This window comes from Pinus tabuliformis, chromosome 3_1, assembly GCF_031772625.1.
Source record: "Pinus tabuliformis cultivar Carrire ecotype Pingquan chromosome 3_1, CPIR1, whole genome shotgun sequence".
In the NCBI taxonomy this organism is placed as follows: domain Eukaryota; kingdom Viridiplantae; phylum Streptophyta; class Pinopsida; order Pinales; family Pinaceae; genus Pinus; species Pinus tabuliformis.
In genome coordinates this window covers 314,605,503-314,631,023 of record NC_142301.1, presented here as the reverse complement: position 1 = coordinate 314,631,023, position 25,521 = coordinate 314,605,503, and the positions used below count along the sequence as shown (strand labels likewise).

At 42.9% G+C, this 25,521-nt stretch overlaps 1 protein-coding gene across 3 annotated transcripts in view; it reads right to left on the bottom strand.

The window, feature by feature from the left end:
• The window catches only part of LOC149187038 (Protein kinase superfamily protein), a 409,207-nt gene that overhangs the window by 10,917 nt on the left and 372,769 nt on the right, over nt 1-25,521 (bottom strand). The gene's annotated exons all lie outside the window — the stretch shown is intronic.

The window sequence follows — 25,521 nt, the reverse complement described above, 5'->3', positions numbered from 1 at the left end:
GTATTCTTGATTTTATGTAAAAGAGAAAGAAAATTTATTATTATTATTTTATTAGCATGGGTTTCATGCGCTAGGTCAATTTGTTTTAGGTGAAAGCACCCATTGTCTGCTTCTAGGTTTTGTCACAAAGTCAAGAAGTCAAAAAGAGTCACGGTCACATGTAATAGACTTTATTGGGCATTTTGTATCTAGTCAAAATAATTTATTTGAGTCAAAATTGTGTCAAAAGTCCCTCCAAGACCAAGTCGGCCTGCAAAACATCAAGTCGGTCTTGATATGATGAAGTCGGCCTCATTAGGGCAGTTTGTACTCCAAGGACAGCTATATATACATGACACTTGACCTCATTTGGAAGGAGACTTCAAGCAGCTCGATCACAAGGGCAAAAAAAAAGAGACCTAAAGGGACAAGCAAAGGAAAAGAACTCAAGGAAGGAGAACCAAAATCAATAATCTGAATTTTGTGACACATTCCCTCACACGTGCGAAAACTAGGGCATCATTTTGTTGCAGTAAAGTCCAAATTGCAGTCATCTAAAGGAGTCAAAATTTGTTGTTACAAGGATCAAGTTTGAACGGCTCATTACTAAGGAGAAACAAACACTCTCAGCAAAGGAAGAAGAAGACCTCTTTTACCATACTACTCCCACACGTGCAAAGTTGCAGCTACTGCAGGAAGGCCAAAAATTGCAAGACTGAAAAAGAGAGCGAAAAAGTGTTGCAGGGGTCGAAGTTGAGGATTTGGAGAAGTTTGACTATAATTGACTTTGTTGAGCAGAAGTACATTGAAAGAAAGGTTGACTTGGTCTTGGAGGGGTCTTTGTCTTGGGTCTAAAGGTCTTGGAATTCGTCATTTGAAGATTCTATAAGAAGAGAAGAATTTATTGTGGGTTTTCCTCTCTAGGAGAGGTTTTGGCCCTGGCTAGCAGCCTACATCTTGTGTCCATTTGTTCTATTGATCTTCATGTTTTGGTAGCTGTTTGATGATAAGAACACTATAATAATCAAGAGAAGAAGAAGCTAATTATAAATCCTACAAGTTGAAGTAAAGAACATCACAAGCAGTTATCAAGTTAAGAGAAATCACATCTAATCTAGCTGCCCTAGATTTCTCAACAGGCTGAAAATCACCATTGGGAGGTAATGGTGGTTGAAACAAACCTGTGTTCATGACCTCCTCATGTTGACAAGATCATCACTACATGTGTAAGAAGTGGTCATGAGAATTTTCCAAAATCGCATTTGTAAAAGATGACCAACCCCATAACTCTTCAATGTCATCAATAATAGCATAAATAGGGTTTCCATCAAAATGACAATAACTCATATCCCACTTCTGCTCTCAAACATGTATAAATTCATTAACAACTTAAATTTCAAAGACTTCCATTTCAAAGTGCTCAAAAGATGTACCCTAGAACTCAAAAAATTTGGAAGTAAAAAGACTTGTGAATATGCATGTGTCAAGTGAACATTGGAGTATCATTTTGAGTCTGATATTTGTGAAGGGAATCAAGTTTTTCTGTAACAAACATAAATTAATGTAAATCTGGGTCTTAATAAAGAGACACGTCTCTTCTTATGAAAAGGCAGCACGCCTAGTATTTATAACAGGGGCCTTTCATTGTAACATCATCAATTCAATAATCATTAATAATACATATATTTACATTTATATGTTGTGTATGTGACTGCCTATTACACTGGTATCAGAGCACGACACATTGGAATTTTTAAAACATACTACAGTGTACAACAATCATTCTATTGGAAAGGGATGAGTAGAGATATTTCAAAATTTGTCGCTGAATGTGACACATGTCAAAGGCATAAAATGAGGATATTTTGATACTAGGGTTACTTCACCCCTTGTACATCCCTAACCAAAAATGGGAAGAAATTTCAATGGACTTTGTTCCCTGCTTAGATGTACCTAGTAGGGAACGAGGACCCCATTTCCAAATGGACAAGGCACCTATAATTTTTTTTCAAGTTCAGAAATCCAACAGGGCAAAATTGCCCCCTCTCTCTATTCTTCTATCTTCTCTCTCCTCTTTCTTCTAAGAAAATTCCGTACCCCCATGGGGGAATTGTATAAAATGACACTAGCATGATGAAATTATGTAATAGGCTTAGACCCTTGGGACTTGGTTACTAAGGAAGTTGCTCTAGAGTATTTTTTTTTCACTTAATTAATTATTTTCTCTTTTTAGCAACAAATAATTAATTGAGTTTTTTCACTTATAACCTCCAAAGCTGGAGTGTGTCTTAATAATTGAGCCTTGAGTGTGTTTTCTAAATTTAGGGTCAATGTATATTACCATGCTAGGAATTATCCAGAGTCTCACGGAATTGCATTAGGTATTTTTAGGATTTTTTAATAATTAAAAATTTCCCGCGGAACGAGAATTTTAATTAAATTGTATGTAGTAAGTAAAAAAGTGGCACTAGGAAATGTTGTATGGCATGTGAGTACCAAGGCTATGGGGTGGGACAGACCCCCCCCCTCCCGAATCCACTCCTGAAGCACACTTTGAGTAGGAGCGCATCAGGAGCGACTCCCTAAAAAAATTTGTGCTCCTTACCAATTCAGGAGCGATAGAGGGAGCAATTGCTCCCCTTCGCTCTGAGAGTGAATTTTAACTGTGGGGCGCCATCGCTCCCGCGAACAAAAAAAATGCTCTCACCATGCTGAGAGACGTGCGTGACCTACTTGGAGGAGAACTTTTTTTAGAGGGAAAAGGAGGGGCCAAGAGAATAAAATGCCTCCTCTGCTCCCACATTGTATCATTTTCATGAGCTTGAGAGAGATTGAGAGGGTTTGAGCTTGAGGAGCTTGAGAGAAAGGAAGATTGAGAGGGTTTGAGCTTGAGGAGCTTGCAAGGGAGATTGAAGGCACCACCAGTGGAGAGCCAAAGAAGTAGGGTCTAATCCCATTCTTTTTTTTTTCCATGTACTATTTGTGTTTTTTCTATGTTGAATGAAAGATGTTCTCTTCTCCTACTCTTTCCCAATTCCCATTCCTCCTTCATTTTATTATAGGCAAGAAACTCAAACTTCACCAAACATGATGGGTATATGGCTTAGCCTTCTCTTGTTGGTTCCTTTTTTTGTTATGATGATGGTGGTGGGGAGCAGAAGAAGAAGAAGTGATGAAGATGATGAAGTGGTGAGTAGTGGTGGATTAGGAAACCTTGGAGAAGAGGAGTACCAAGAGGAAGAGGAGGAGGAGGATAATGAGAGTGGATATGATGATGGAAAGAAAACTAAGGTAGACGAAACCCCCTTGTGTAAATATGTTACTAGGCTTGCAAGAGGGAAAGGGGGTGGAACCACTAAATTTACATGCCCCTATTGCAAAATCACTTACATAGGTTCATATATCTGTGCCCAGAAAACATTTTTGTGAGAAAATGGCATGGGATGGAACTAAGAAAATAGGAATCAAAACCTGTCTAAGTGTGTCAACACTCAACACAACAAAGAGCCAAATACATAAGGGAAGAGGAGGAAGCCCATTACAAATCTAAAAGATCAAAGGGTGAAGTTGAATATGGTACCACTAGCCCACAATAACATAGAATAAGAACTCCATCAACATCCACACATGGTAGTGGATACGGAGGCACATGCACAAACATCTCTTTAAGGCATAGAAACATATCAAAATTCCTTGATCGAGGGTGTAGAGATGATGTGGATGCAAAAATTTTCCAGTTTCTCTTTCAATTTTCCAGCTCCAGCAATACTCCTCACTGAGTATTACTTTGATCATCCGACATCGGTCCCTGTGCTGATGCTAGGCCTGCTACCCACCATGTACTGCTGCCCATGGTTCTGCCACTGCCACTGCTGCATCTGTACAACAACTCCCTCTGCATCCGTGCTGATGGTGGTCCTTTCTCCCAGCACTGCATCCGCACTGCACCTCCTCTCATCATGTTGCATCGCGTTGCCCACTGCTACACTGCAACTCGGTTACTGAGAAGTAAGTAACTGATCTCCCAACTTTGACCTCCCTGTTGGGCTAGAGACCCTCCTGATGCTGAAGCTCCCTTTGTCGCTGATAAGTGCTCCCTCTCTGACCTCTGCGTTGCTACAACAACTCCCTGCATCTCGCACCGCTGCACACCTCTCTGTGCCATCCTGCACTGGTGCAACACTCCTGTGCCTCTCGCACTGCTACAGCCTGCTAGCCTCGCGCTGTGTCGAGACTCCTGCACTGTAGCTTTTTTTGCCGCTCCATCCACATCCATCTCTACCCACATTAGCCAGTCTTGTTACTCCTCTTTGGGGCTCCCGTAGCAAGGTCTAATCCAAGAGGCTGGGTACCTCGAGGATCCTGCCCCTCATCGCCTGTAGTCCGCCTGACTATAGCTCGATGTCTCCCCACTTCTGCTCAAGTGGTGTGTGTGCACTCATGGCACAGTCATCGTCTGTCAAAACTTCCTTCTCTGCCCTTGCTGGCGTTGCCTTAGTCTCGGAAGACTCTCCCTTATTCTTCTTCCTTGGACACTGGGTCGCATAATGACCCAGCTGCCCACAGTGGAAGCACTTGATCTTGGAGAGATCCTTCTTCTTCCTTTTTTCCTGCTTTCCCTCAGATGCTAGGGCAACATCTTCCTCCTCCTGCTTGACTTTGATACCCTTGCTGCTGCTACCTGTCTTCCACTGCCATCTGATCTCTTCTTGGCGAAGAGCAACCCACATCTCATCCAAAGGTGGAAGTGTCCCTCTGCCCAGTATACTTTGGACAAATACCTCCCAGTCTCCTGAGACTGCATTCAGGGCAGTCCTCACCATCAATTCCTAATCCGGCGTGGTTTCTATAGCAGTCAACTGATCTCGGGTCTTGTTTAGTCCTCCAAGGAAGGTGTCAATCGACTCTCCCTTCTTCATCTGATACGACCTCAACTGGTTCTCTAGTAACATTCTTCTCTGCATAGAAGTATGTTGGTACAATTTCTTGAGGGCCTCCCACATCTCATATGCCGTTCTCTTCTCGGCAATGTGTGGTACTAAATGGTCCTTGACCCCGTCAAGGATGATGCTCTTGGCCCTCGCCATTGCCTCCTCGTACTTGTCGTTATCATTGGGGTCGACTGGGATAGCTATAACCTTCAAGGCGAAGTTCTTGACACAATTTCTGTCAAGTACGGATAAGATTCTGGCCTTCCAGACTGCGAAGTTCGACGCTCCTTCCAGTTTGTCCTGGTCTCTTATTTCGTGTAGTGCCATGATGCTCTTCTACTTCCCTCTTGGAAGTTCTCGAACTGACTGCCTCTGAGTATCGATTTCCCTCCTAGAAATCCTTCTGCCGATGTCGAGATGCCCCCTACTCTGATCATCTGTGCAACCGCAGCACTGATCCGTGTTTCTTGGCTAGAAACCCTCGATATCAACTCCCTCCTCTTGGCCTTGCCTTGTCAAGTACTGTTTTGACTATAGTACCTCACCAACTCCACTCTGCAATGTTCCCACAACCTTCTAAACCCCAGCAACCTGAAGGTGAGAGCTCCCAGGCTCTGCGCAATCCCGACACCAGCGACCCGGCCTCCTCAGCCAACTGCGTCAACCGTCCTAGCTTCCGTGTGGCTCTGCGTGAGGCTCCCTTTACCTTCCTTAGCCTCTGCGCTGCCTCTTCCTGGCTCACCCTTGATGACACAAGCATTGTGTCACCCTTCCCTTGTTGCTGCTCTGCTAGAAACAACTTCTGTCACCTTGGGACACCTGTTTTCTACTGCTATTGCTCCGCTCGGCTGATGTCCTCAGTGCTCCTGTGATCTGCAATCAAGCTCTGATACCATGTTGAAGGTTCTAAGTCTACCAGTTAGAAACTCTCCATGCACTTTATCTGATTTATTCCTACCTGCTTGTTCTGTTACTTAACAAGTTATTTACAATGTTGTTAAATTGGAAACTAGGGCCAAACTCCATGTGGGTCAGCTTATTTATGGCAGCTGATATTTTTATTGGATCCCACTCGTCAAGAGGTGTAGGATTGATCCAAAGATCATCCGATTCCGATAGGTATTTATGGAGATATGAATTTATTTTGATTATGGATTTATTATCTAGCCGACCAGCATCTGATGTAGGCTCAAGAAGCCCAAATGTCATGTCTATTCAACCTATACGTTTTGGTATAAATATAAGAGGAGTTAATGTCATTTGGACACTCTCAAGGGTGATCTCCTCTCCACGTCTTGGGTTTTTGGAGAAGGAGAATCACTAAGAATACGCTGGAGCCCTAGCTGCAAATGATGCCCTAATTCGAGAAGACATCTATCTGCTGGAACATGATTCGTTGTTAATCTATATACGCTGTTCAGGAAGTGGTGAAACCCTAAAGGACTTATGCAGTTATACATTGAGAGTATAACGTTGTCATGCTGTTATTAATAACAATATCTTGGGAATTATGCCGGAAATAATTATGTATACGCAGGCAATAGCAACGCAGTCTTGAACACTGATCCCTCGCAGTCAACACATTGTAGACTCATTCACAGGTCATACGCAGATACGTTGAGCATGGACAGTCATGAATCTATACGCAATGGAAACCATACGCAGTTATAGAATCTATACAGCAAGGACAATCATGGTTGTAAACGTTGGTTTGTACGCTAGTTTGTAAATGTTGGACAGTCACTAGATTGTAAATGCTGGACAGTTACTGGATTGTAAATGCTGGACAGTCAACACAGTTAGGGTTGTAAACGCTGGACAATCAACGCAGTCTCATAAGTTGGGACAATCATAATAACGGTTGTCACATATATATATTGAAACGCAGGTAATATATGTGAACGCAGTCACATTATGAGGCAACAAGAGAACACGCTGAGCAACGCAGTCAAAGGGAGCACCGCAGTGAATGGAGCAGTTATCCCACACGCAGTCCATGGAAGACTTGGATACGCTGAAGCACCCACATGCAGGTTAATATGCCATGCAGAATAATGGAACGCAAAATAATATGCCACGCAGGTCAATATGCCACACAGTTCATATGTATGTCAACGCAGATATAGATACATATATGCAGGTAGTATATATAACGCAGGCATATATACTCAACGCAGTCACTCAGACACATATGTATACACAGTCACTCAGGAATATATATCATGTAGTCAATATATTTACATGCATCATTATATATACGCAGGAATATATATATACACAGTCAATATATATATACATGAATACATATGCAAATATTCGTGGGCAGTGGGGAACCAAAACCGCAGGCATGTTACCTTGATATAAATCTCTTATAAAGAGGTCAGAAAAGAAAACGGACTACTGTAGATGACAGCATGATTTTGTAAGATTTCGGAACTATAGCCTAGCTGCTTTGCTAGGCTGCAAGCCATAGCAAGCAGCTAAGGCTGATGACAGTGTTATAGTGTTGCAACATGATGATGCAAAGGCAGCATGATGACGATGATTCATACTAGCAGGGGCAGCATAATGACGATAATGCAAAGGCAGCATGATGACGATGATGCATAAGCAGCATGATGGTGCTACACGGTCAGGTACAACAAATAGACAAGATGCAGCACGATAATAGGTGAAGGAGTCACCTTGGAGAATCAGTTGAAGCAGAATGTTTTCAACTGATCTCATCGTTATACGAAATGATCTATGCTAGATCTAGATAAGTCAAAGTGTTGACTTCTGTTGTAAATGTACTATCTCTCTCTCTCTTTCTCTATTGAACTTTGAAGAACATAAAAGAAGAATTGATCAAGGGTTTCCCCACACATTGTGGGGTTTGTCCCTGTCTAGCGCCACATCTTGTGTCCTCTTGTCTTGGCTTGTCTTCTGCGATTTATATTTGTGTTCTATCTGCAATTTATCTTAATGCTGATGTGATTGCTAACTATGAAAATTTAAATAAATTGCTCTAGCGTAGAACATACCTAAAATTAACATGGTATCGGAGCTGAGGCGAAGACAATGCCCAAGCAAGAGTGAAAGAGCAATCACCAAAGACAGTGGGGACAAGGACGAAAGGATCAATGGGTTCCTCATAATTCACCCTGGGAGAAGTTGAAGTAGAGACTGTTATCAGAATGGTGCAACGGAAGTTTCTGATGGCCCATCTAAAGATCACTTCATTGGGAAGTTCGGATCTAAGGATGGAAGGAAAGACAGATGTCTTGGTTATACGTTCGGCCCTTATGTGAAGGAGTGTCCGAATGACAGAGATGGAGGTCATCAAGGACACGGTCGACTCTTCAAGGAAGCAAGGAACCCCAGGAATGGAAGTCGAAGATTTTAAGGTGGCATTCGTTGATGGAAAGGTACGTGTTTGAAATAGAATTTTCAAAGGTGCTTTTGAGTTCAAGGTTGTATCAAATTGCAGGAAGTCCACTAGGGACCATGTTCATTGTCACGTAGCACCGAAGGTCTATGAGTCAGATGGTGACAAGAATCCCTGAATTCAAAAGGATCATGAAAGTACATGTCTGAGATATACCGAAGGAAAATCTTATAAGGGGGCCGTTCCCCTCATGTAGCAGGTCCACAGGTGTGAAACAACCCGTAGAGTTTGAGATTCATGAACAGGAATCTCATGTATACAGGTGGAAGAAAGCCCTCTATGGCTTGAAGCAAAACACCCCGGGCATAGTATGAGAGGATCGATAGCTGTCTGTTAAAGCTGAGGATTCACTAGGAGTGAAACGGATCCAAACCATTCGAAGGTTGTGGATGATAGACCTCTCATACTAGCACCTTATGAGGATGACCTATGCAGACCCTCTCACTTGCAGAAGTAAGAGGGAGTTGGATTCCGGACATATGTTTTGCAGTTAGCATGGGGAGCTCATATCTGGTTGAGCCTCACTGGATTGGTGCCAAGAATCTTCTGAGATGTCTTCAGGGCACAATCTCTCATGGATTGAGATACACTGCCGGAAATATGAAACTGCATGATTATTTGAATGCTGATTGTGCAGGCAGTATGGAGGATCACTGGAACACTTCTTAGTGTTGTTCCTCTCTGGATTCTGCTTCTAAGCAGGAAGCAAAAGTTGGTTGTCGAGACTAGATACATATCTACAAGTATGATCTCGTATGAAGTTGCCTGGTTGGGGAAGCTCATCAGTGAGCTGTTTGTATACATGATGAATACCATTGTGATTCTCTGTAACAACCAGAGGTGGGATTCGATTATTGAGGAATCCCATATTCGACGATTGCTCTAGCAGATAGACATCAGATACTACCTTATCTAGGATATGGTAAGTCAATGAGCAAGGAGGTTCCATCGCACTGAGATGATGTACAGGTCGCTAAAGCCTCGAGGGAAAGATCAAATTTATGATTTTCCTGAATGACTTGCAGTCGTCAAGAAACCCTTATACAAGGGTCTTGCATGTTGCATACATTGAGCTCTGGGAGCTCTAAGGGCTTGCAGTTCTTATTGGAGCAACATAAAACCACAAGGCGACTCACCCTCCCCTGGTGGTGCGCACTGAAACAAGATGATTCGCTCTCTTGTGGGACAAGATGATTCGCTCTCTTGTGGAACATGATGATTCGCTCTCTTGTGTAGCAGGATTGATGTGTTCTCCTGTGAGGCCTGGATTGATGTGTTCTCCATGGCGGCCTGGATTGATGTGTTCTCCATGGCGATTGTAGCAGGATTGATGTGTTCTCCATGGCGATTGTAGCAGGATTGATGTGTTCTCCTGTGAGGCCAGGATTGATGTGTTCTCCATCGCGGCCTGGACTGATGTGTTCTCCATGGCGATTGTAGCAGGATTGATGTGTTCTCCTATGAGGCCTGGATTGATGTCTTCTCCATGGCGGCCTGGATTGATGTGTTCTCCATGGTGACTGTAGTAGGATTGATGTGTTCTCCTATGAGGCCTGGATTGATGTGTTCTCCATGGCGATTGTAGCAGGATTGATGTGTTCTCCTGTGAGGACGGGATTGATTATTTTCTCCTGTCGAGACATCCTACCCATGCACTCTGGAACTCATGGGAAGTACCTCTCATCTGATCAATGAACAGGGAAATGAAGTTAGGGACCATAGTAGTACCGATGGACGCATCGTTGTACCTACCATACTCCCTACGCTAGGATGACCTCCGTTGATCTGGGATCAATGATACTGGTTTGGGACTAGTGGTAGGAGTTGTACATACTATGACGCTGACTTCGGGTTGGTTGAGACTGGTTTGGGACCAGTGGTACACTCTCTGAGCCTGCGATACTGGTCTGGGACCAGTGGTAGGAGTGGTACTCACTATGATGTTGACTTTGGGTCAGTTGAGACTGGTCTGGGACCAGTGGTACGCACTCTGAGACTGACTTCGGGTCAGTGGAGAATAGTATGAGACATTCTCGATCAATTCTTCTTCTTCATGGTTCAACAGAGCTAAGTTGAGCAGAGCCAATAGAGTTGAGCAGAGCAGTGCAAGCCAATGATGGCAGAGATAGTACAGCCGGACATATGGATCAGCGGATGGAGTTCTCCCTAGTTGAGAGGGAGTGTTAAATTGGCAACTAGGGCCAAACTCCATGTGGGTCAGCTTATTTATGGCAGCTGATATTTTTATTGGATCCCTCTCGTCGAGAGGTGTAGGATTGATCCAAAGATCATCCGATTCCGATAAGTATTTATGGAGATATGAAATTATTTTGATTATGGATTTATTATCTAGCCGACCAGCATTTGATGTAGGCTCAAGAAGACCAAACGTCATGTCTATTCAACCTATACATTTTGGTATAAATATAAGAGGAGTTAATGTCATTTGGACACTCTCAAGGGTGATCTCCTCTGCATGTCTTGGGTTTTTAGAGAAGGAGAATCACTAAGAATACGCTGGAGCCCTAGCTGCAAATGATGCCCTAATTCGAGAAGACATCTATCCGCTGGAACATGATTCGTTGTTAATCTATATACGTTGTTCAGGAAGTGGTGAAACCCTAAAGGACTTATGCAGTTATACATTGAGAGTATAACGTTGTCATGCTGTTATTAATAACACTGTCCTGGTAATTACGCTGGAAATAATTATGTATACGCAAGCAATAGCAACGCAGTCTTGAACACTAATCCCTCGCAGTCAACACATTGTAGACTCATTCACAGGTCATATGCAGATACGTTGAGCATGGACAGTCATGAATCTATACGCAATGGAAACCATACGCAGTTATAGAATCTATACAGCAAGGATAGTCATGGTTGTAAACGCTGGTTTGTACGCTAGTTTGTAAACGCTGGACAATCAACACAGTTAGGGTTGTAAACGCTGAACAGACACTGGTTTGTAAACGCTGGAAAATCAACGCAGTCTCATAAGTTGGGATAGTCATAATAACGGTTGTCACATATATATATTGAAACGCAGGTAATATATGTGAACGCAGTCACATGATGAGGCAGCAAGAGAACACGATGAGCAACGCAGTCAAAGGGAGCACCGCAATCAATGGAGCAGTTATCCCACATGCAGTGCATGGAAGACTTGGATACACTGAAGCATCCACACGCAGGTTAATATGCCACGCAGAATTATACGTAAGTTAATGTAATATATAATGGAACGCAGGATAATATGCCACGCAGGTCAATATGCCACACAGTTCATATGTATGTCAACGCATATATAGATACATATACGCAGGCAGTATATATAACTCAGGCATATATATACTCAACGCAGTCACTTAGACACATGTATACGCAGTCACTCAAGAATATATATCATGCAGTCAACATATTTACATGCATCATTATATATACGCAGGAATATATATATACACAGTCAATATATATATACATGAATACATACGCAAATATTCGTGGGCATTAGGGAACCAGAACCGCAGGCATGTTACCTTGATATAAATCTCTTATAGAGGTCAGAAAAGAAAACGGACTACTGTAGATGACAACATGATTGTGCAAGATTTCGGAACTATAGCCTAGCTGCTTTGCTAGGCTGCAAGCCATAGCAAGCAGCTAAGGCTGATGACAGTGTTATAATGTTGCAACATGATGATGCAAAGGCAACATGATGACGATGATGCATAAGCAGCATGATGGTGCTACAGGTCAGGTACAACAAATAGACAAGATGCAGCACGATAATAGGTGAAGGAGTCACCTTGGAGAATCAGTTGAAGCAGAATGTTTTCAACTAATCTCATCGTTATACGAAACGATCTATGCTAGATCTAGATAAGTCAAAGTGTTGACTTCTGTTGTAAATGTACTATCTCTCTCTCTCTTTCTCTGCTGAACTTTGAAGAACATAAAAGAAGAATTGATCAAGGGTTTCCCCACACATTGTGGGGTTTGTCCCTGGCTAGCGCCACATCTTGTGTCCTCTTGTCTTGGCTTGTCTTCTGCGATTTATATTTGTGTTCTATCTGCAGTTTATCTTAATGCTAATGTGATTGCTAACTGTGAAAATTTAAATAAATTGCTCTAGCATAGAACATACCTAAAATTAACAAATGTAAATACTGAAAATAAACACTAGTGCATGTTCACCATATTACAGATCAACAACTGAAGGAAACAGAAACAATCACACCAAATGACACCGTTATTTTTGGACCAATGTCCCCGGAAAAACCCAATGTGGGAACACCGGTGCAGCTATCTGAGGGTTTTCTTATTAAGCAATATCAGAGTACAATCTGGGTGCCAAATCCGGCCTACCCAACAGAGAATTTTCTTGGCAGATACCTCTCCGTTTGAGACAAATTTCCTGGCTGAAACCCCGGATAATCCTTCCGGCAGCTCCTCAGCACCAATCTGCGTCAGAAACCTCAGCGTCTGCCTTTCTGGACTGCGTTAGCCCCTCTCTGCCCAACGCTAGCCCTGCATCACCTTGAATGGGTCTGCGTCAGCCTTCTGGCCCCCTACGTCAGCAATGCTGGCCTCTCTGAAGCTCTGCGCAGGGCCCGACTACCTCTGCGTGAGCCCTGGCTGCTACTGCGCTGCTCTCCTGACACTATCTCTGCCTCTCTGTACTCTATGCCCCTCAGCTGCAACTCTGATCACTGATTCTATCTCTCTTAGCAAACCCCGCTCTAGAGAATAGAATGACTGATCACTCTGGTGTACTCTCCAAGTGACCCTCAAACCCCCTCTTATACTTTTCTCGTTGACATATCAACGGCCGAGATTAAGTCCCTAATCAACGATTAAGATTAGATCTGGCTTGATCCATGTCTTTTGGACCATTCTAACACAGTTTCATATTAATACACATTAATATTTTATTTTCCCTAAGTTTAGACTTAGGGACTCCATTAAAAATATTAATTATTTTAATATCTCCTGAACTGTTTAGAATCTACCCAAACCCTTTTTGGATATTGGAGATCTCATGTACCCCAACCTCTCCACCAAATTTCGTGGCTAAAGCACATCCGATGCTACCCCAAATCAACATCACCTAGCCTAGAGCTCATAATGAGAGCTACTAAAACAAATACATTTTGAGCATGAAACCCATGACTCAAATTCACAAAATATTTTGCGAGATAAAATTTTCATCATTTACATTGTAATGTGTCATTATGAAGACCGAACCTAGTTACACTTTCTTCAACACTGGGGAATAGCCCAGAGTCACTGCTCTCAGCCTCCCGGTCTCACACCCAAGCTTCCGACTGCTGAAACTGACTCTCTACTCTGATTTTCAACTTTTTTTCTCTCCCTTTGCGCTGCTACTGCATGGACCTCCTGGACCTGCGTCAGCCTCTGCATCAAGGCTAATGGATCACTCTCTGCTCATGATTCTCCGACTGAGAATCTCTCTCTCCAGAAGCTGCTATCCCCGCCCCTCAACTGCAAGAAATCTCCTCAATCGAATTTTCCTCCTAAGAACTTCTCACTTCAAAAAATCGATTTCTTGATCTCTCTTGGTGTGTTTTCCAAATGACCCTCAAGCCCCTTCTTATATCTTCGTGTTGGACAACCAACAACCTAGATTAACTCCTAATCAAAGGCTCAGATCATTTTGACTTGATCCCCATCTTTTTCTAGAAGTTACACCCACAATTAGATCAACACCCATTACTATTTTTAATTTCGTAAGTTTAGACTTAGGGTCCCATTAAAAAATATTAATTATTTTAATAAAATCGCCTCTGGGTGGAATTTCCCAAAATGGTTTATGGGTTCTTTGGAATGCATGTGCCCAAGCCTCCCTGCAAAATTTGAGGTCTAGAGCACATCCGATGATACCCAAAATCAACAATATTCTCCACCATTACCAAACCTTAGAGTCTTTATCTTTCTTTCCGTGAGATTCTCTACTTCATTCTTGAATTCTTGAAACTTCTCGACTATCTCATCTTTGTTCTTGAGGAGGTAGAAAAGTGTTTTCCTAGAGAAACCATCAATGAATGTCACATAATATTGATGGCCTCCAAGAGATTTTACTGCCATAGGACCACACACGTCAGAGTATATGAGACCCAAGATTTCCTCTGATTTGGTATCACTTCTTGCAAAGGGTTTCTTCACATTCTTGCCTAGATCACATCCTTTACAGATTCCTTCATGGTCTTCCTATAATTCAGGGGGTGCTAGTGACCATTTGAATTAGAGATGGCAACATCTTGTAGTGAAGGTGTCCATACCTTCTATGCCATAGTTCAGAAGGGCTAACATCTAAGTGTATTAGGGCTTGAGGGAGAGGTGTAAGAAGTCTATATAATGTCCCCTCATGAATCCCAATTATCTTAGCATGATCAATACTAGATCCCTTTCCCAAAACCAAAATTTTGCCATCAACAAAAGCAATCCTGTCACCTCTATCTTCTATACAAGAGATAGAAAGTAGACTTTTCTTCAAACCTAAAACATATAGTATATTGTTGAGGCGAATACTTCCACTAAATTGTTGTTCCAACGATGTAGACCCAATTCCTTTCACTGGATAGCTCTTCTTGTCTCCAAGTTCGACTGAATGAGAAGAGGTTCCTTCTGACAATTTCCGGAGTTGACTGCATTTTCCTATCATATGTCTAGAAGCTCCACTGTCAATAATGTGAAAATTCCTTAAACCTGGGAATTCCTATTGCAACACTGATGATATTTCTTCTACTTGTTAGATTTACACGAACAAGCTATTTGCAGTTTCCTACGACAAACATAGAAATACATACACTGCAACCTACACAATTAAATTATATGCCGAAACAAGAACAAAACAATAGAGAATGATACACACACATGACACAATTATTTTTGGACAAATGTCCCCGGAAAAACCTAATGCGGGAAAATTGGTGCAACAACTCTGAGGGTTTTTATTATTATGCAATAGTTTTCTGAATACAACTCTGGATGCCCTCCCGACAATCCAATTACAGAGAAATAATTTGGAAGAAAATTTGTGAGACTACCTCACTCTACTCGGCAAGTTCTGGCTGATCCGACAGCTAAACCAACGTGTTCCCGACTATTCTGCGTTGCCCCTACTGGGCCTTACATCAGCCTCTAAGGCTCCGCGTCAGCTCAATTGGGAATCGATTTGCCTTTTGGAACAGTTTCCAGCACTCCCGGCTCAGAAATGTCAGCTCCCTTAGCAAATTTGGACTTCTGCTTGGAGAACAACGCTGCTTCTGCGTGAACCCTTCTGGCTCAGCATCAACTCCTCCTGGGTCCTGCGCTGCCTCCTTCTGGTGTCTCTCTTCCTCTCTGCTGCGTATCCTGGGCTCTGGAGAAGATACTCCAACCCAACTATCCCTGCCCCTCACTATCGATATTCTCCTGGTAGCTACTCTGTTTCAGAAAATCGAACTTCTGAACTCACTCCGTGTGTCTTTCCAAATGATCTCAATCTTCCTTAAATAATCTCCTCGTTCACACTCAACGACCCAGATTAGAAGCTAGTCAATGGCTAAGATCATTTCTGGTAGATCCTCATCTTCTTCTAGAAGTTACACACACAGTTAGATTAATACCCATTAATTATCTTATTTTCCTAAGTTTAGACTTAGGGTCCCATTAAAAATAATTAATTATTTAAATAAAACTATTTCTAGGTGGAATTTTCCAACACGCTTTCTGGGTTCTTTGGAATACATGTACCCAAGTCTCCCTGCAAAATTTGAGGCTTAGAGCACATCCGATGCTACCATAAATCAACACTCCCTCTTAGCGAGGAATGTGCTCTAGCAATGCAACCTACTGAAGCATCACTTTGTTATGTAACATCTCCCTCTGTGCTGCTGATGTCTGACATGCTGTCCACCAACCACTGCGCAAATGCTGCATCTATACTACTGTTGACCCTGCCACTGTCAACACTGCGTCCGTACTGCAACTCCCTCTGAATTTCTACATCCGTGCTACTGCTGGCACTACAAACTGCTGCTGCTACTGCATCGGCAACGGAAAAACATCCCAAATTACTAAACTAACTTGTTCAATATGATACCATGTGAATGCTGGAACCTGACTGCTACTAGTCTATGCGCTGACCCTTTGAATCTTCTGCGCCGCTGCCAACTCTGCTCTGCGCTGTTCAGTCTCTGGCGCTCCTAGCCACTACAACTGTCTCTTCGACACTCCTCGGCACCATCTAACATTAGTCCATCCTGCTACCACAAAATTGGGTTCCCGTAGCAAGGTATTGATCCAAGAGGTGGGCTCCTCAAGGATCCTGCCCATCTGTAGCTCCTTCGAACTACAACTCCAAATCAGCCCACCTCCCTCCTGGAGGTATCTCGACTGTCATGGCGAACTCCTCCTCCTCAATCTTCGCAGGTGCAACCTTCAGATCGTGCTTCTCATCTTTGTCCTTCTTCCTGAGAGGACACTGTGTTGCGTAGTGACCCATTTCACCACACTTGAAGCACTTTATCTTCGAGACGTCCTTCTTACGTCTCTGCTGCTCCTGTTGCCCCTTCGATGCAAGGGCTGCATTCTCCTCCTCCTCCTTGGGCTTCGACCCACTGCTGCTGCTTCCGTCAAGCTTACACTTGACCAAGTCTCTCCTCAACTCCTCTTGCTTGAGAGCTGCCCACATCTCATCCCAATTTGGCAAAGTCGCCCTCATTAGCTGGACAAAGACTTGCCACTCATCTGAGACAAAATTTAGGGCCAGTCTAACCAGCTCAAAATCTTGAGGTGTAGACCCCACAACTGATAACTCATCTCGGGTCTCCTGAAGCTTCGTGAGGAGCGAATCCACATGCTCCCCCTTCTGCATATGAGCAAATCTCAATTTCTGCTCAAGGTACGTCTTCCGCTGCTCGGAAGATCCCTGATACAACATAGACAACACATCCCACATCTCCTTAGCAGTTCCTCTGCTAGCGATGTGACAGATAACATGATCCTTCACTCCGTCGAGGATCATTCTCTTTGCCTTTGCCATTTCTGCCTTGTACTTCTTCAACGGATCTGCATCTGCAGGCACAACCACCACATTGTCGACATATGTCTTGAGAGCATGCTCATCTAGAAGGAATGACATTCTCGCCTTCCAGATGACATAGTTGGATGCCCCATCCAACCTGTCCTGATCTCTCAAGCCACTAGTTGCCATTTCTGCCATGAAATCTGTCAAACTGCTCCTCTTCTTACTGTTGCTGCTCAACCAATAAGAAAACGAACTTCTTGGCGAGAAGTCTTTTGAGGAGAAGTTCCCTCACTGTGCTTCTCTTCTCCTCTAACGTCTTTCTGCCTAGCAAAACGACCTGTAGAAAAACAACATCCCACCAGCCCTTCCTCACACCAAGGCTTCAGCACTGCCTCCTCTGCCACAACAAAATTTCGATCTGGAAGCCCTTTCTCTCTGTCGACTCACTCAAAGAGAGACTGCCTCGAAAATTCAGCCCCCCTGGCTTGGACTGCGCAAACCCCTCTAGGGATTCAAACTGCTGCCTCCTACAACTTTTTCGACCTCCTTTTCTACTCAGCGCTGGGTTCTCTGGCACTGTTCTTCTTGCTTCACCTGCACTAGCTTTGATACCATGTGAAAATTCCTTAAACCTGAGAATTCCTACTGCAACACTGATGATATTTCTTCTACTTGTTAGATTTACATGAACAAGTTATTTGCAGTTTCCTATGGCAAACATCGAAATACATACATTGCAACCTACACCAATTAAATTATATGCCGAAACAAGAACAAAACAATAGAGAAAGATACACACACATGACACAATTATTTTTGGACAAATGTTCCCAGAAAAACCCAATACGGGAAAATTGGTGCAACAACTCTGAGGGTTTTTATTTTTATGTAGTAGTTTTTTGAATACAACTCTGGATGCCCTCCCAACAATCCAATTACAGAGAAATAAACTAGCAGAAGAAATTTGTGAGATTACCTCACTCTACCCGACAAGTTCTGACAGCTAAACCAACGTGTCCCCGACTATTTCTCCGCTGCCCTTGCTGGGCCCAACGTTAGCTCAACTGGGAATCAATTTGCCTTCTGGAGCAGTTTCCAACCCTCCCGGCTCAGAAATGTCAGCTCCCTCGGCAAATTCAGACTTTTGCTTGGAGAACAATGCTGCTTCTGCGTGAGCCCTTCTGGCTCAACATCAACCCCTCCTGGGTCCTGCGATGCATCTTTCTAGTGTCTCTCTGCTTCTCTGCTGCGTATCCTAAGATCTGGAGAAGATACTCCAACCCAACTATCCCTGCCCCTCACTATCGATATTTTCCCAGTAGCTGCTCTGCTTCAGAAAATCGAACTTCTGAACTCACTCTGTGTGTCTTTCCAAATGACCCTCAAGCTTCCTTAAATAATCTCCTCGTTGACATTCAACGACCTAGATTAGAAGCTAATCAATGGCTAAGATCATTTCTGCTTGATCCTCATCTTCTTCTAGAAGTTACACCCACAGTTAGATTAATACCCATTAATTATTTTATTTTCCTAAGTTTAGACTTAGGGTCCCATTAAAAATAATTAATTATTTTAATAAAACTGTTTTTGGGTGGAATTTCCCAAAATGCTTTCTGGGTTCTTTGGAATACATGTGCCCAAGCCTCCCTGCAAAATTTGAGACTTAGAGCACATCCGATGCTACTAGAAATCAACAAATAACCCATACATTATCATCCTTGAAAGTGACAGAGAGAACGAAGAAGAAACTTCCATCCATCACTTCTTTTGCTAGCTTGGAGATGTTCTTCAAGATGTATTCTTCAAGAAACATGAAACCCTTCTTCATAGACCTTTCCATTGAGAAGAAAGTGCCAACTAAGATGTGATCTTCAATCTCCTTCTTGCACCTTAGCTTTGAAACCATGCTGGAAAGTCAAGTTCCTTGTATATTATGGTTGATTTTCCTTACTTGATAATTACTTACGATGTTAGTTGGCCTTTAATTACTTTTTATTTCTTGTTCATCAAGCAATTACCAAAACAATGAAGATCACAAAGAGACAAAGTAAACAAGATATAGGCACTAAGCCAGGGCAAAACCCCTCCAAGGGGAAAACCCAGAAAGAATTCTTCTCATCTTATAAAATCAGTTCAAAATGAGACTTCCAAGACCCAAAGACCAAAGCCAAAATTCCTCCCAAGCACCAAGTCAGCCCAATAACAAGATCTCTTTCAAACGAACCAAATTTTTCCAAATTTAGTAAAGGTCGAACTCTGTCAAAGCATCTTTAGTCAGAATCTCGACCCTCCAACTTGAGGTTTGTAATTTCGGTCCCTGCAACTCACACAAAACCCTAGACAACTTCACACGTGTGCAAATAAAAAGGTGTTTTTCAAAGAGATCTTCTTCACTTCGACTTCTCCTTCTTCTTGTCTTCCTCGTGCTTCTTTCTTCTTTTCTTATTGCAGATCGAACTTGAGTGAGTGAATGCTTCAAATGAGTCGGAGTCCTTATTTATAGCCTTCTTGAGAGGTCAAATAGTGTAATGTTCCAAATTGGAATTTAACAGTGATATTTAAGCAAGAACACAATGCAATACAAAAAATTCAAACAACAATTAACACCCATAAAATTTACTCCAGAACTGCGCTAAACTGAGCTATCTTATTATCAAGAGGAGAGTACAAGTATATGGAATATGTGCACCTGGGCTTGCCAAAGCACGCTAAAGAACCCTAGGGGAGAAAATATGCTGCCCAAATGTAATAAAATGTTTTCTCCTCAAGTTCTGCATTGGCCCTGTAATTTTGCAACTGCTGGTTCGAAAGAACCCCTGTTTGAGCCACCCTAAAATGCTCAAAAAACTCTGCCAAATTAATCTTATGCTCTCCTCCACAAACGTAGAAAAACCCAGAAAGGGTCTGGAAAATTTTTACCGACCACCCGGGACCCCAAATTTAAGCTCACTCCTCCCAACTCGCTGCCAAATAACTCTATTGTTTTGGGGCACCAAAACTCCTCCAAACATTCTGCAAAATTAGGAGTTGACTCCTTGATGCTAGTCCAACAAAATTGAAAAAAGTTTTGCGGTAATTTTGATCTCTCAGACTACTTAAATTTGGTGCTACGCCCTCCTCTATTGGTTCTGCGTCCCCATCAAGCTACTGCTGCAAATTTGGCCCTGTTTCCACCCTCGAATGGGCGTAGATATTTCTGCAAATTAATCCCAAAAGGTAAGAGGGAAATCCCTTCCTCAACCTTGCACAACTAAGCTAGCAACGACTCCACGAAATTCTGCCCAACAAAATATTGCGCAAGCCCTAGGAATGTTGAATTTGGTTCTCACCGGAGCAGCAATATCTAACCCTAAAACTCTCCACAAAATCTGGTCCAATATCAAGGGACTTTCTCCTAAATTCTCTAGCTGAATTTTCCCTTGAAGACCCCTCAACCAAGCAAATCGATTTCTGCCACTGTTTCCTCCTGGAATTTCGAACTAGCTGAAATATGTCTGGAAATAACCCACAATATCCAGCAATCTCCTCTCTAATAAGCTCTGGAATTCTCTCCTAGGGTGGCACTCTAAGTCCACCGAAGAAAGAGCTGAGATTTCTGCCCAGAAATCTCCTTGTGCTAAGCAACACTGGTAGTCTTGGCTAAGCAACTCAAGAGTACTCTAAATCAGAAATTCAATTTGTCAAAAAGCCCCAAAATGATGCCTCTTCCTTCTATTTATCTTTGCTGCCCCCTTTTCTCTCCTTGTGGGCCCCACCAATTCGACCTCCTTCTCCCTAGCTCGATTTTCCTAAGGGGTTCGAATTCCCCTTTTGGGTGGCCCCCCATCCACTACCAATTTAATTTTTCCTTTTCTCTAATGTTGGGGGCCTCCATCTTTCCAAAAATTAAGTGGGGACTCCCTCCACCCACTTTTCCTAAGTTTACATGCCAAAATATTTCCCAACACCCAAATTGCAAAAATGGAAATTCTTCTAAGCAAATTAATTTAATTGGGGACATTACAGTCCTCCCCACCAAAAATTGCTTGTCCTCAAGCAATGCCTGAATAAGCACCCTCTTGATCAGCTGACCCCAACAATCTCTGCACACAATACCGGGGTCCCAAATGTACCACCCAACCATCCCTGATCTCTGCCCTATCCTGCTAGGATCCCAAGCCATCCTAATCAACATGAGGTATCCCTTGCTCCACTCGTTGTCTAGCTCAGCATAGGCACCATACGCCCTCTGCATACCGCCACTAAGTAGAGCATCATGGTAGTATACAATCCTGATCATCTCCTAGTGTAACTGCAGTACCAAATACTCCCTCTCATGCGCTAAAGGAGTGGACTCCTGAAGATGCAATTCAATTCTGGTGGGATTGAACCCTCATCTGCTTGAGCTTCTCCTGATCTCCTCTTGCTGATCACCTTGCCACACTAGTGAAGTTCCCCACACCATCAACGAATCACTAAAACCCAATGGAAGATCTAGATGACCTCCTCTTGTAGAAACCAACTCACCTCTATGAGTAGCTAAATTGCTAAGCCCTGCTATGGCAGAATCCCAAGCTAGTCCAAAAAGGGTGCCACCATGCTGTCGCTGCGCCACTCTGATCATGACGGTCTGCCCGTCACACGCAAGTTGTATCCTCCTCTCCTGGGACCTGATGGCAAAATATCTATATGGAGTCCCAATGCATTTGGCCCAAGCATCCCCACGATGTCACGACCTACCCATCCAACACTCACTCTGATCTGTAGCAACAACAAGGAAAACCAACCTTGCCATGCAACAAAGGCCTCAACGCTCCCCCGCATGTCAAACCAAGTGTGAGTTGGGTCATCCTTTGTCCTGCTCCCGCTCATCATGAAACAGAGTGTCTAATCAACCAACCAAATCCCTAGATCCCACAGCCAGAACGACTACGGCATAGTCCTGACAGCTGCTGGCACCAACCTGTACCATGTCTCAGGCCCCTGTGTGCAATCAATATATGGACTCCATACATCACGAACCAATCTGGTGTGTGCAAAACTGCCCTGTGCCGGCCATACCACGCAGTGGGATTTGTCATCCTGCCTCCTGAAAGCGCTCCCCAATATCGCCTGGAGTCTAAACATCTGCCTGCATATAAGGTCCACAAATTGCTGTAGATGCTCCTGGTGTAGGAATTTACAGGGTAAGTTCCTCAGACAGAACACCAAAGGAAACCGCTCACAACCAGATCGCAGATCAATACACCAGTATTTTTGACGTGGTTAAAACCCTCAAAGAGGGAAACAGTCCACGGCCTGAGCCAACGCGGCCACTTCAGGCAATTTATGAATAAAAGAATGAAAATTTACATAAGCTTCTCTCATAAACAGATTACCCTACAAATGACCCTTCATGCGCTTTAAATAGAAACCATGGACCAATCGGGTGTCAAGCCACGGATCAAGTGTCGGTAATACCGAGGAGAGAATGAACCGTCGGATCACTACATATCGTGACCGTCAGATTGTAAGTTACAAAATGTACAAGGTAAAGAAACACACTTTACCTAACTCTATACCTAACTCTATACTAGACCAAGTTGTACTTAACTATTTCCTATGTGTTGGAATATCCTAACATCCCCCCTTAAGAACAACTTGGGATAGGATTGAAGGATTTACAAATATGACACAATAGGAGAAGGAAGGAGGCACTAGAGCCTATCCCCCCTTAGTGACAACTTCCTGAACTCCAACCATGAATCGAAGTTTAGTGAACTTCGCCTCTGTGAGAGCCTTTGTAAAGATGTCTGCAACTTGATCATCTGTTGAACAATATTGCACTTCAAGAACATGGTCATGGATGAGCTTTTTGATGAAGTGCATGTGCAGTTCAATGTGTTTGCTGCGCTGATGTTGGACTGGATCTTTGCATAGCTGAATGGCACTTTGATTATCACACCAAAGTGTAGTCGGATGCTGCTGCTGAAAGCCAAACTCTGACAGGATCTGATGAAGCCACAAGGCTTCCTTACTAGCTTCTACGGCACCACGATACTTTGCTTCTGCTGAAGAAAGAGAAATGGCACCTTGTTTCTTGCAGGCCCATGTAATAGGTCCTGAACCAAGAGTGAACACATAACCGGCAGTAGACTTCCGATCATCAGGGTCACCAGCCCAATCAGAATCAGTGAAACCAACCAATAGAGGAGCTGCTTTGGCACTGTAATGAATCCCAAACTGAACTGTACCTCGAACATAACGAAGTATTCTTTTAGCTGCTTTCCAATGACTTTCACGTGGGTTTTGCATAAACCGAGCAACAAGGCCAACAACAAAGGAAAGGTCAGGACGAGTATGGGTTAGATACAAAAGTTTTCCTACAAGTTGACGGTATAAGGTAGCATCAACTTCGGGAGAAGTACAAGTGACTGAAAGTTTGACTCCAGACTGAAAGGGAGAAGGGGCTGGCTTACAGTCTTCCATGTGAAAGTGGCGTAGAATATCACAGGCATACTTGGACTGAGAAAGGGAAATACCTTCCTTGGATTGCAAGACTTGAAGACCGAGAAAATAATGTAAGTGTCCTAAGTCTGTCATTTCAAACTTCCTTTTAAGGCTTGACTTCACATGGTTTATAAGGTTGGGATCACTACCAGTCAGGATAAGATCATCAACATAAAGAACAAGAATGATAAGAGACTTGCCCACTTTCTTGGTGTAGACAGTATTGTCAGAATGACACCTAGAGAAGCCAGATTCTAAAAGAAAGTTATCCATTTTGGCATACCAAGCTCGAGGAGCTTGCTTGAGACCATAAAGGGATTTCTTAAGCCGACAAACAAGGCTGGAGTCTGTTTGTATAAAGCCAATAGGTTGTTCCATATAGATTTCTTCATGCAAGTCCCCATGCAAGAAGGCAGATTTAACATCCATCTGATGGACTTCCCATTTGAACGAGGCAACAAGGGAAAGAACAAGGCGGATAGAGTTCATTTTGGCAACAGGGGAGAAGGTTTCAGTGTAGTCAATGCCTTCAACCTGTGAAAAACCTTTAGCAACAAGACGAGCTTTATGTTTATCAACTTTCCCATCTGGTCCATACTTGGTTCTGTAAACCCATTTGCATCTAACAAGTTTTCGTCCCTTTGGTAGAGGAACAAGATCCCATGTATCATTTGCCAATAATGAATGATATTCTTCATTCATAGCTGCTTCCCAATCTGGATGGCCTGAAGCTTTGCAAAGGTGTCGGGATCATAATTTACTGGAGCTTGAGCCAGTAAAGAAGAGGCTCTGTCAAACTGAGAACGTGTGCGTCGCTGATCTGTAGGATCACCGGCAAGATCACCTGCTGCATCTCGAGTAGCACGAACCCATTTTGGAAGCTGAGGAGCTGAAGGAGGATCCTGAGATGGTGGGGGAGGATTGTCATCCTCACTTTCATCATCTGAAGAAGAAATGTTTTCAAAAGTAGAAGAGATAGGGAGAGGTGGCACATCCATCGGACTAGGCTCGCAGGCCGATATATTTTCATCAAATTTTACATCTCTTCTAATGATAACATTTTTGGACTTAAATGGAATAAGTCTATAGCCTTTGACATCTTCAGAATATCCAACAAAAGTACATTTTTCACTCTTAGTTTCTAAAGCTTTATGCTTTTCATCTAGAATATGGGCCCATGCTTCACTTCCAAAAACACGAAAGTGACTTACATCTGGTTTGATTGAGCTCCATGCTTCTTCTGGAGTGATATTCTTTAAAGCCTTAGTAGGAGTGCGATTTATTATGTAATTTGCACAGTTAATTGCTTTTGCCCAAAAACTAAGACCAAGTCCTTTAGATTGTAGCATACAATTAGCCATTTCCTTTAAGGTGCGATTCTTCCTTTTAGCTACACCATTTTGTTGTGGAGTATATGGAACAGTATGTTGCATTTGAATTCCATTCTCAGTGCAAAAGTTGATGAATGTGTTTTTAACATATTCTCCGCCATTATCAGATTTTAGCTTAAGAATTTGATGTCCATATTGTTTTTCAACAAAGTCCTTGAAGGCCAAAAATGTGTTAAATACTTCACTCTTGAGTTTTAAGAAGTATATCCAAGTGCGTCTGGAGAAATCATCAATGAAAGTTAAGAAATACTTGCAGCCAGAGAATGAAACAACTGGAAGTGGACCACATAA